The following is an 11551-nucleotide window of genomic DNA, read 5'->3' on the forward strand; positions in this document are numbered from 1 at the left end:
GTGGATTATTGACTGAAGCACGCCAGCTAAACTGAGTTTTTATGGATATAAAGAAGGACATTATCGAACAAAAGGACCATTTGTGATGTATCTGGGACCTTTTGGAGTGCCAACAGAAGAAGATCATCAAAGGTAAGGCATTTATTATATCGCTATTTCTGACTTTCGTGGCGCACCTGCCTGGTTGAAATATGTTTTTCATGCTTTTGTATGCGGGGCGCTGTCCTCAGATAATCGCATGGTGTGCTTTCGTCGTAAAGCCTTTTTGAAATCTGACACAGCGGCTAAGAAGGACGCTACCGTCCCACCTGCCCGTAAGAAGTTAAAGGAAAAAAAGGATTCTGCCAGTCCATGGTGAGTAATTGCTGTCCTGATGTCCAGAAGTTATTTTCGGTCATAAGAGACGGTAGCGGCAACATTATGTACAAAATACGTACAAAATAAGAAAAAAAGGTGCACATTTTGGTTTTTGACTTAGCACTACACAGCTTCTTAAAATGATCAAGTCTTCATCAAGCTTTCATGATTTAAATCAAATCAAATCACATTTTATTGGTCACATACACATATTTAGCAGATGTTATTGCGGGTGTAGCGAAATGTGTAAAAATGCTTAGATGTGTGGTGCTAAGGCAAAACTAAAATGTGAACCACTTTGGGTCCCCAGGATCCGGCATTGAGAACCACGGGACTAAGTCATTGGCATTTGGCACTCATAGCCTACAGAAGACTAGCCTGACTACCCTTCCACAGTGCTCCGGCCAAACGCCACGCCCACTAGCATTTCTTCTCCACCATGTGTCTGGATTTGCTTTCGTCTAACGACCTCTTCTAGAATCTAAACACATTCTGACCATTCTGATTAGTCCCAGAAAACCGATGGCTTGGGCCAGAGCCTGCCTACACAAATCATGAATCACATTATTGGCTTTGATACTCTGATTGGTTAGATACAATCCAATCATTGATTAATTTCTTCTGTACAACGCCCCGCACTTTTACATCAGCACAAACTACTTCTAGGATGGCAGTTTCAGACTGAATCTATGGAGCGAACATAGAGCAGCGTAATTTTCAGGATAAGTCGTCAGGCAAACAGTAAACAGCTATAATGAATACTCACCTCGTTGTCTGTCAAAATCATGTTTCAAATATTGATACGTAATCATTGGTGACCTGAAGGAGTTACTCATATCTCTGTAGCTGAACCATGAGGTCACAGAAACTGTATTTAACCCAGCATGAGCCACATATGACCCGGCATGAGCTACATATGACCCAGCATGAGTACATATGACCCAGTATGAGCACATATGCTCAACCATCTTTGTTCTTGTTTGCAGTACACTAGATTTGTTTGTCTCAGCCTCAATCCTGCTGAATCCCCAACACGCCCGGGGCTAGAGGCAAAACGGGGGCGAATCGATTTAGAAAATAATGAACTACACACTGAGCAATATCAGGAGGCCTTGGCCTCGGTTATATCTGCTTATTTTTCAAATATTATCTGCAGCAGTATGGTGGACAGCCTGAAGAGAGAGAACCTGTTTCACACCTGCCCCTTCTCACCTCGAGGTGATGAAAACACATCATCACATTTTATTTTCTAGAGCAGTCGATTAAAAACACAGCAATCTATGCACCTGATCACACAATATTTTCCAAAATGAAGAGAATAGACACCAACACAGAGGCTTCAGAGGTTTTTAAGGATGTATTGCACAAACACTCACAATGGTGTATTTGCTCAAAAGCAGGAGCCAAGTCCATTTCTATCTGATTAGATCCACAATGGGAAAGTAGCCATGGAAACCGTGTACACAATAACTAGACATGCAGATAGCCTAGCTGTTAAGAGAGTTTGGCCAGTAAACGAACGTGTGCTGGTTCAAATATCCAAGCTGACTAGGTGAAAAACCTGTTGATGTGCCCTTGAGCAAGGCACTTAACCCTGGTTGCTCGGGACAAGAGCATCTGCTAAATGACAATATATATACTGTATATGACAGTAGTTATTCAATCTAGAAAATCTTTTTAAGGTCCACTGGAACTCCTAATAATTGTCCAACGTAAATGTAATGAGAAAAAAATCAATGGCCATTGGTGCAGGGGTCATTTTTCTTTATGGGGAATGTAGGGGAAATGGCCATGAGGGTCTCATGTCATCTGACACAGCCTGGTTCTAAAGAGCCTTCGCCACATCTGTCATGGACTCTCACAGAATTCCTGTCGATGAACACACACACACACACACACACACACACACACACACACACACACACACACACACACACACACACACACACACACACACACACACACACACACACACACACACACACACACAGCCCTCACCTCCCTACTCAACCAACTACAGAGTAGGATTAGAGTTTAATTTCCATGTTTTATGATTTCTCATTATGTTTCATGATGCCGTAAGCCACTAGATACTGTATGTTACAAGCACAAAGAAACCATAAATTATTAAAGAAATGACAGTTTCACAAGTGGAGTTGTCAACAACGTTTCTGCTAGATTTTTTCATGTGGAGATGATCCAGCTTCGAACTACAATGCCATGCGTTATCCACATACCAGCCCAAAAATATGCCATGTTTCTACATACGTATATGGATATTCCCTCCAATATCCTATATTTTTTCTTGTAGAAATCATAGGTCAAATAAGAGTAATAATAAAAACACAGATATTTGTAGTTATAAAGGCACAAGGCGAGACCCAGATGCAGACACAGGAGGCAGATGGTTGGAGTCTTACAATGTTAACTAATCCAAAGGGGTAGGCAAGAGAATGGTCGTGGACAGGCAAAAAGGTCAAAACCAGATCAGAGTCCAATAGGTACCGAAGGGCAGGTAGAAACAGGCAGGAAAGTAGTCCAGAGTCAGGCAGGGGTCAGAACCAGGACTATAAAAAGAGAATAGAAAAGGAGTACGGGGGAAAACACGCTGGTTGACTTGACTAAACATACAAGACGAACTGGCACAGAGAGACAGGAAACACAGGGATAAATACACTGGGGAAAATAAGTGACACCTGGAGGGGGTGGAGACAATCACAGGAACAGGTGAAACAGATCAGGGTGTGACAGTAGTAGAACGTCAATGTACATTGTAAATTAAGAGCTCCATTGCAAAATGCAATATACAGTGCATTCGGAAAGTATTCAGACCACTTGACCTTTTCCACATTTTGTTACGTTACGGCCTTATTCTAAAATGTATTAAATAGTTTTTTTCCCTCATCAATCTACACATATTATACACTGCATAATGACAAAGCAAAAACGTATTTTTAGAAACTGAAATATCTAATTTACATAAATATTCAGACCCTTTACTCAGTACTTTGTTGAAGCACATTTGGCAGCGATTACAGCATCGAGACTTCTTGGGTATGACACTACAAGCTTGACACACCTTTATTTGTGGAGTTTCTCCCATTCTTCTCTGCAGATCCTCTCAAGCTTTGTCAGGTTGGGTGGGGTCACTGCACAGCTATTTTCAGGTCTCCCCAGAGATGTTTGATCGGGTTCAAGTCCGGGCTCTGGCTGGGCCACTCAAGGACATTAAGAGACTTGTCCCAAAGCCACTCCCCCGTTGTCTTTGCTTAGAGTCGTTGTCCTGTTGGAAGGTGAACCTTTGCCCCAGTCTGAGGTCCTGAGAACTCTGGAGCAGCATTTTGTCATGGATCTCTCTGTACTTTGCTCCGTACATCTTTCCCTCGATCCTGACTAGTCTCCCAGTCCCTACCGCTGAAAAACATCCCCACAGCATGATGCTGCCACCATCATGCTTTACTATAGGGATGGTGCCAGGTTTCCTCCAGACGTGATGCTTGGCATTCATGCCAAAGAGTTCAATCTTGGTTTCATCAGACCAGAGAACCTTTTACTGAGGAGTGGCTTCCGTCTGGCCACTCTACCATTGAGGCCTTATTGGTGGAGTGCTGCAGAGATGGTTGTCCTTCAGGAAGGTTCTCCCATCTCCACAGATGAACTCTGGAGCTCTGTCAGAGTGACCATCAAGTTCTTGGTCACCTCCCTGACCAAGGCCCCTCTCCCCCGATTGCTCAGTTTGGCCGGGCAGCCAGCTCTAGGAAGAGTCTTGGTGGTTCCAAACTTCTTCCATTTAAGAATGATGGAGGCCACGTTGTACTTGGGGACCTTCAATGCTGCAGACATTTTTTGATACCCTTCCCCAGATCTGTGCCTCGACACAATCCTGTCACTGAGCTCTACTGACAATTCCTTCGACCTCATGACTTGGTTTTTGCGCTGACATGCAATGTCAACTGTGGGACTTTATATAGACAGGTGTGTGCCTTTTCAAATCATATCCAATCAATTTAATTTACCACAGGTGGACTCCAATGAAGTTGTAGAACCATCTCAAGGATGATCAATGGAAACATGATGCACCTGAGCTCAATTTCGACTCTCATAGCAAAGGGTTTGAATACTTATGTAAATAAGGTATGTGGTTTCTTTGGTGATAAATTTGCAAACATTGCTAAAAACCTGTTTTGCTTTGTCATCATGGGGTATTGTGTGTAGATTGATGAGTGAAGAAAAATAATTAATCAATTTTAGAATAAGGCTGTACCGTTACAAAATGTGGAAAAAGTCAAGGGGTCTGAATACTTTCCAAATGCACATTTTCAGAAACGTTGGTAGATTAGCTTTTATTGTTGTGAATGAAATTGGTGTGTTTTCACTATCTAATTATGGTATGGGGTTGTTCAATGACAGACATGTATTTGTTTAAAATCGATCATTTGATGGTTTCATTTCAGAGAAACAGATAATCACGTTATAAAGCTGCCACACTCATAGATAAATAAGTAGTACTGCTAAGTTCTACACAGTCAACTATGAAAAATAACTACATTTTTTCATAAAGAACTGTATAAATGATACATTAATGACATCAATATTTAAAAAAAATGTTTTCATTTTTTTCAATACAGTAATATGAGATTTTTATGTAAAACACTTATATTTGACATTTTAGTCATTTATCACATGCTCTTATCCAGAGAGACTAACAGTAAGTGCATTCATCTTAAGATAGCTAGGTGAGACAATCACAAATCACAGACATATATACAGGATATGATTTTCTCATTCCAGTTAAGCAATAGATATATAGCATTTAGCAAAAAAAACATTTTCGTACACATCTAAAATCTATGAATTAAAAGTCTGAAAACACATATTTTACAGACACATGAAAGAACCCATAAGGAATCATTTCTGATGAAAAAACACAATGTGAAAAATTGGTGGATATAGCGTTTTGGAAATAAACTATTAAAATGATCCATTACATTAGACCTTCCCACCACTCTTTCTCTCTCCCTGCAGGTAGAAACATGCAGAAGCACCTGCAGCTCATAAAGGCTAAAGGCAAACAGAGAGGCTGACAAGGATTATATGAGCAGGCTCTCATACGGAGATGTACAGAGAGATATCCATCACTATCTATCGTTGCTCCAGATGCCATTAGCTCCCATAGCTGTAGGCAAACACAGTGTGGCACGGCTTAACACTCATTACCAATCTCACCAGGCAGATAGATACCTAGTGCTGTACTGTACTGCAGCCGGGACTGCCTGCAGCCTGGCTGGCTCTGGCTACACAACGCTGGACAACACTGTGTGTGTGTGTGTGTGTGTGTGTGTGTGTGTGTGTGTGTGTGTGTGTGTGTGTGTGTGTGTGTGTGTGTGTGTGTGTGTGTGTGTGTGTGTGTGTGTGTGTGTGTGTCTCATTCTGTCTGGCTCACTCAACTTCCATTACCCCCACAGCATAGCGGCCAAGCCAACATTTAACATCGACACCAACCTTAATGTGCTCTAAGAATGCCTTCCTGCCTTCCTTAGCTCCAACACTGCTACCTTCCTGCCTTCCTTAGTTCCATCCCTGCTGCCTTCCTTGGCTCCAACACTGCTACCTTCCTGCCTTACTTAGCTCCATCCCTGCTGCCTTCCTTAGCTCCATCACTGCTGTCTTCCTGCCTTTCTTAGCTCCATCACTGCTGCCTTCCTTAGCTCCATCACTGCTACCTTCCTGCCTTACTTAGCTCCATCACTGCTGCCTTCCTGCCTTCCTTAGCTCCATCACTGCAACCTTCTTTAGCTCCAACACTGCTACCTTCCTGTCTTCCGTGGCTCCATCACTGCAGCCTTCCTTAGCTCCATCACTGCTACCTTCTTTAGCTCCAACACTGCTACCTTCCTGTCTTCCGTAGCTCCATCACTGCTGCCCTCCTTCGCTCCATCACTGCTGCCTTCCTGCCTTCCTTAGCTCTATCACTGCTACCGTCCTGCCTTCCTTAACTCCATCACTTCGGCCTTCCTTAGCTCCATCACTGCTGCCTTCCTTAGCTCCATCACTGCTGCCTTCCTTAGATCCATCACTGCGATCTTCCTTAGCTCCATCACTGCTACCTTCCTTAGCTCCATCACTGCTACCTTCATTAGTCCCATCACTACTACCTTCCTTAGCTCCATCACTGCTACCTTCATTAGTCCCATCACTACTACCTTCCTTAGCTCCATCACTGCTACCTTCATTAGTCCCATCACTACTACCTTCCTTAGCTCCATCACTGCTACCTTCTTTAGCTCCAACACTGCTACCTTCCTGCCTTCCTTAGCGCCATCACTGCTGCCTTCCTGCCTTCCTTAGCTCCATCACTACTGCCTTCCTTAGCTCCATCACTGCTGCCTTCCTGCCTTCCTTAACTCCATTACTGCGGCCTTCTTTAGTTCCATCACTGCTGCCTTCCTTAGCTCCATCACTGCTACCTTCCTGCCTTCCTTCCTTAGCTACATCACTGCTGTCTTCCTGCCTTCCTTAGCTCCATCACTTCTGTCTTCCTGCATTGCTTAGCTCCATCACTGCTGCCTTCCTGCCTTCCTTAGCTCCATCACTGCTACCTTCCTTAGCTCCATCACTACTGCCTTCCTGCCTCCCTTAGCTCCATCACTTCTGTCTTCCTGCATTCCTTAGCTCCATCACTGCTGCCTTCCTGCATTGCTTAGCTCCATCACTACTGCCTTCCTGCCTTCCTTAGCTCCATCACATCTGCCTTCCTGCCTTCCTTAGCTCCATCCCTGCTACCTTCCTTAGCTCCATCACTACTGCCTTCCTGTCTTCCTTAGCTCCATCACTTCTGTCTTCCTGCATTCCTTAGCTCCATCACTTCTGTCTTCCTGCATTCCTTAGCTCCATCACTTCTGTCTTCCTGCATTGCTTAGCTCCATCACTGCTGTCTTCCTGCATTCCTTAGCTCCATCACGGCTGCAGCAGCTAAAGTGAATGGAGGTGGAGAAGAGGAATGGAAAATCACATTAAAACTCACCTCTGGCTAATTTGTGTAATTTCTAGCAAATGAGCTCCTATGCCTCTGGAGCGTCTTTAAGGTGGGATGGATTGTGTTATTATTTAATGCCGCAACTCCCAGCCTCTGGCAGCACCTCGTGGTGTGAGGTAGAGAAAGAACTGTACAAAACAATAAGTTAGCAAGCTGGATCATTAGGCCCATATGGTTTATCTGTATCAGGGCCTAAAGTATGGCAGTGCCGTTAAAACCCAGGCTGGTTGAATTAGTTTGTAAGCTGGATCAGTGTGGTTTCTGTATTCGGGCCCACAGTATGAATGAGTGGGCTGTCTATTGCTGTGCCTCTCCTCTCCTCTCCTCTCCTCTCCTCTCCTCTCCTCTCCTCTCCTCTCCTCTCCTCTCCTCTCCTCTCCTCTCCTCTCCTCTCCTCCCCAACACTCCTCTCTCCGCTGTGCCATGGGGTAATGGTGCAGGACAGGTGGTGGTGGTGGTGGTGGTGAGGCATCTCATGCTGATGAAGTGAAACATTCTCCACCATGGATCTATCTTGCTCTCAGTCTCTCTACCCCCTCCCTCTCTCTCTCTACCTCTCTCTTGCTCCCCTCTCTCTCGCTCTCTCTCTCTCGTTCCATCTCTCTGTTTCTCTCTCTCTCCCTCTCTTGCTCCCTCTCCCTCTCTTGCTCCCTCTCTCTCTCTCTCCATCCCTCTCGCTCTCTCTCGCTCTCTATCTCCCTCGCCCTCTCTCTTGCTCCCTCCTCTCTCTCGCTCCCACTCCAAGTCTCTCCATCTCCCCCTCTCCATTTCTCTCCCTCTCTCTCTCGCTCCCCCTCTCTCTCTCCCTTCCCTCTCTCCTTCTCTCTCTCTATCTCTCTCGCTCGCTCTCCCGCTCCCTCTCTCCATCTCTCTTGCTTTCTCTCTCTCTCTTCCTCTCTCTTGCTCACTGTCTCTCTCTCCCTCTCTCCTTTTCCCTCTCTCTCTCTTGCTCCCTCTTTCTCTCTCTCCCTCTTTCATCTGTCACTCTTTGATCTTCTGGGCCCATCTGTCAGTCAGCCTGTATCTGTAAGTTATACTGAGTACAGTACAGTCTTGTGCTACAACAGCAGAACCTGGCTCTGACCTGGCCTAACAGCTGACCTGGCTCTGACCTGGCCTAACAGCTGACCTGGCCTGATAGTTGACCTGGCTCCGACCTGGCCTGATAGCTGACCTGGCTCTGACCTGGCCTGATAGTTGACCTGGCTCTGGCCTGATAGCTGACCTGGCTCTGACCTGGCCTGACAGCTGACCTGGCCTGATAGTTGACCTGGCTCTGACCTGATAGTTGACCTGGCTCTGACCTGGCCTGATAGCTGACCTGGCTCTGACCTGGCCTAATAGTTGACCTGGCTCTGACCTGGCCTAACAGCTGACCTGGCTCTGACCTGGCCTGATAGTTGACCTGGCTCTGACCTGGCCTAACAGCTGACCTGGCTCTGACCTGGCCTGATAGCTGACCTGGCTCTGACCTGGCCTGATAGTTGACCTGGCTCTGACCTGGCCTGATAGCTGACCTGGCTCTGACCTGGCCTGACAGCTGACCTGGCCTGATAGGTGACCTGGCTCTGACCTGATAGCTGACCTGGCCTGATAGTTGACCTGGCTCTGACCTGGCCTGATAGTTGACCTGGCTTGATAGTTGACCTGGCTCTGACCTGGCCTGATAGCTGACCTGGCCTGATAGTTGACCTGGCTCTGACCTGGCCTGATAGTTGACCTGGCCTGATAGCTGACCTGGCCTGATAGCTGACCTGGCCTGATAGTTGACCTGGCTCTGACCTGGCCTGATAGCTGGCCTGATAGCTGACCTGGCCTGATAGTTGACCTGGCTCTGACCTGGCCTGATAGCTGACCTGGCTCTGACCTGACCTGATAGCTGACCTGGCTCTGACCTGGCCTGATAGCTGACCTGATAGCTGACCTGGCCTGATAGTTGACCTGGCTCTGACCTGATAGCTGACCTGGCTCTGACCTGGCCTGATAGCTGACCTGGCTCTGACCTGGCCTGATAGCTGACCTGGCTCTGACCTGGCCTGATAGTTGACCTGGCTCTGGCCTGATAGCTGACCTGGCTCTGACCTGGCCTGACAGCTGACCTGGCCTGATAGTTGACCTGGCTGACCTGATAGTTGACCTGGCTCTGACCTGGCCTGATAGCTGACCTGGCCTGATAGTTGACCTGGCTCTGACCTGGCCTGATAGTTGACCTGGCCTGATAGTTGACCTGGCCTGATAGCTGACCTGGCCTGATAGCTGACCTGGCCTGATAGTTGACCTGGCTCTGACCTGGCCTGATAGCTGGCCTGATAGTTGACCTGGCCTGATAGTTGACCTGGCTCTGACCTGGCCTGATAGCTGACCTGGCCTGATAGTTGACCTGGCTCTGACCTGACCTGATAGCTGACCTGGCTCTGACCTGACCTGATAGCTGACCTGGCTCTGACCTGGCCTGATAGCTGACCTGATAGCTGACCTGGCCTGATAGTTGACCTGGCTCTGACCTGATAGCTGACCTGGCTCTGACCTGCCCTGATAGCTGACCTGGCTCTGACCTGGCCTGATAGCTGACCTGGCTCTGACCTGGCCTGATAGCTGACCTGGCTCTGACCTGGCCTGATAGTTGACCTGGCTCTGGCCTGATAGCTGACCTGGCTCTGACCTGGCCTGACAGCTGACCTGGCCTGATAGTTGACCTGGCTCTGACCTGATAGTTGACCTGGCTCTGACCTGGCCTGATAGCTGACCTGGCTCTGACCTGGCCTGATAGTTGACCTGGCTCCGACCTGGCCTGATAGCTGACCTGGCTCTGACCTGGCCTGATAGTTGACCTGGCTCTGGCCTGATAGCTGACCTGGCTCTGACCTGGCCTGACAGCTGACCTGGCCTGATAGTTGACCTAGCTCTGACCTGATAGTTGACCTGGCTCTGACCTGGCCTGACAGCTGACCTGGCTCTGACCTGGCCTGATAGCTGACCTGGCCTGATAGCTGGCCTGATAGTTGACCTGGCCTGATAGTCGACCTGGCTCTGACCTGGCCTGATAGCTGACCTGATAGTTGACCTGGCCTGATAGTTGATCTGGCTCTGACCTGGCCTGATAGCTGACCTGATAGTTGACCTGGCCTGATAGTTGACCTGGCGTTTCTTAAATAAATAAAATACCTGACCAAACTATAATACCTCTACCATGGCTATGTCTCCCTGTCCACAGGTTAGGATCCGTATCAGTAGTCAGTAAAATGTAAAACAAGAACAATATTGATATCAGTTATTACATCATGAATGATTATTTCTCTATTCATTGCACGGTACTGGCAAAACATTGGTAATGCTTTACTTGACGCCTAGTGTCTTAACACGTTATGACATGGTCATAATCATGTCATAATATATCATAACAGCTGACATAACTTGTCATAACCTGCCATAATATGGTCATAACACTGTCATGACACAAATATTTACACCTGTCGTAAAATATATTGTGTTAATTTATGGCTGGTTATGACACCTACATAAGAGTGTCAAATCATACCACATAAGGCAAAACATTCCATTACACTATAGCCTACTTGTCAACAGTATGTTTATGTTATATAACGTTTTATGAAATTGACCATGTCAAATGATCATTCTAGTTGCGTACACATTGTTGTCAGACATGTACCTACCTCAGTGCTCTGATGCTGATGACTGGGATGAATACAGGAGTACATTTCAGGAGCAGGACAAGACACCCTCTTTTTGACTGATGACTGATATAAGGGCATGTACGTGATATGGCTTATATGATTAGGATGGTCATAATGATTCCTGACAGTGTCATAAAGTGTATTTTCTTAGTCCAAGTAAAGTGACACAGGATGGTCATAATGCTTCATGACAGTGTCATATGATGAAAAAAACATGACTGTAAAGAAATCATTACAACAACAACAAAGGATTTTAGAAACAAAAGGAAACTTCTTGGCAGGAAAAAACACATTTCAATGTGGGTTTTGACACTCTTATGCAGGTGCCATAACAAGCCATAAAATAACACAATATGTGTCACGACAAGTTATGTCAGCTGTTAAGACATTCTATGATACGGTTATGACCATGTCATAATGTGTTATGACGCTAGGTGTCAAGTAAAGTGTTACCAAAATGGTA

The sequence above is a fragment of the Salmo salar genome, chromosome ssa27 (assembly GCF_905237065.1).
Source record: "Salmo salar chromosome ssa27, Ssal_v3.1, whole genome shotgun sequence".
In the NCBI taxonomy this organism is placed as follows: Eukaryota; Metazoa; Chordata; class Actinopteri; order Salmoniformes; family Salmonidae; genus Salmo; species Salmo salar.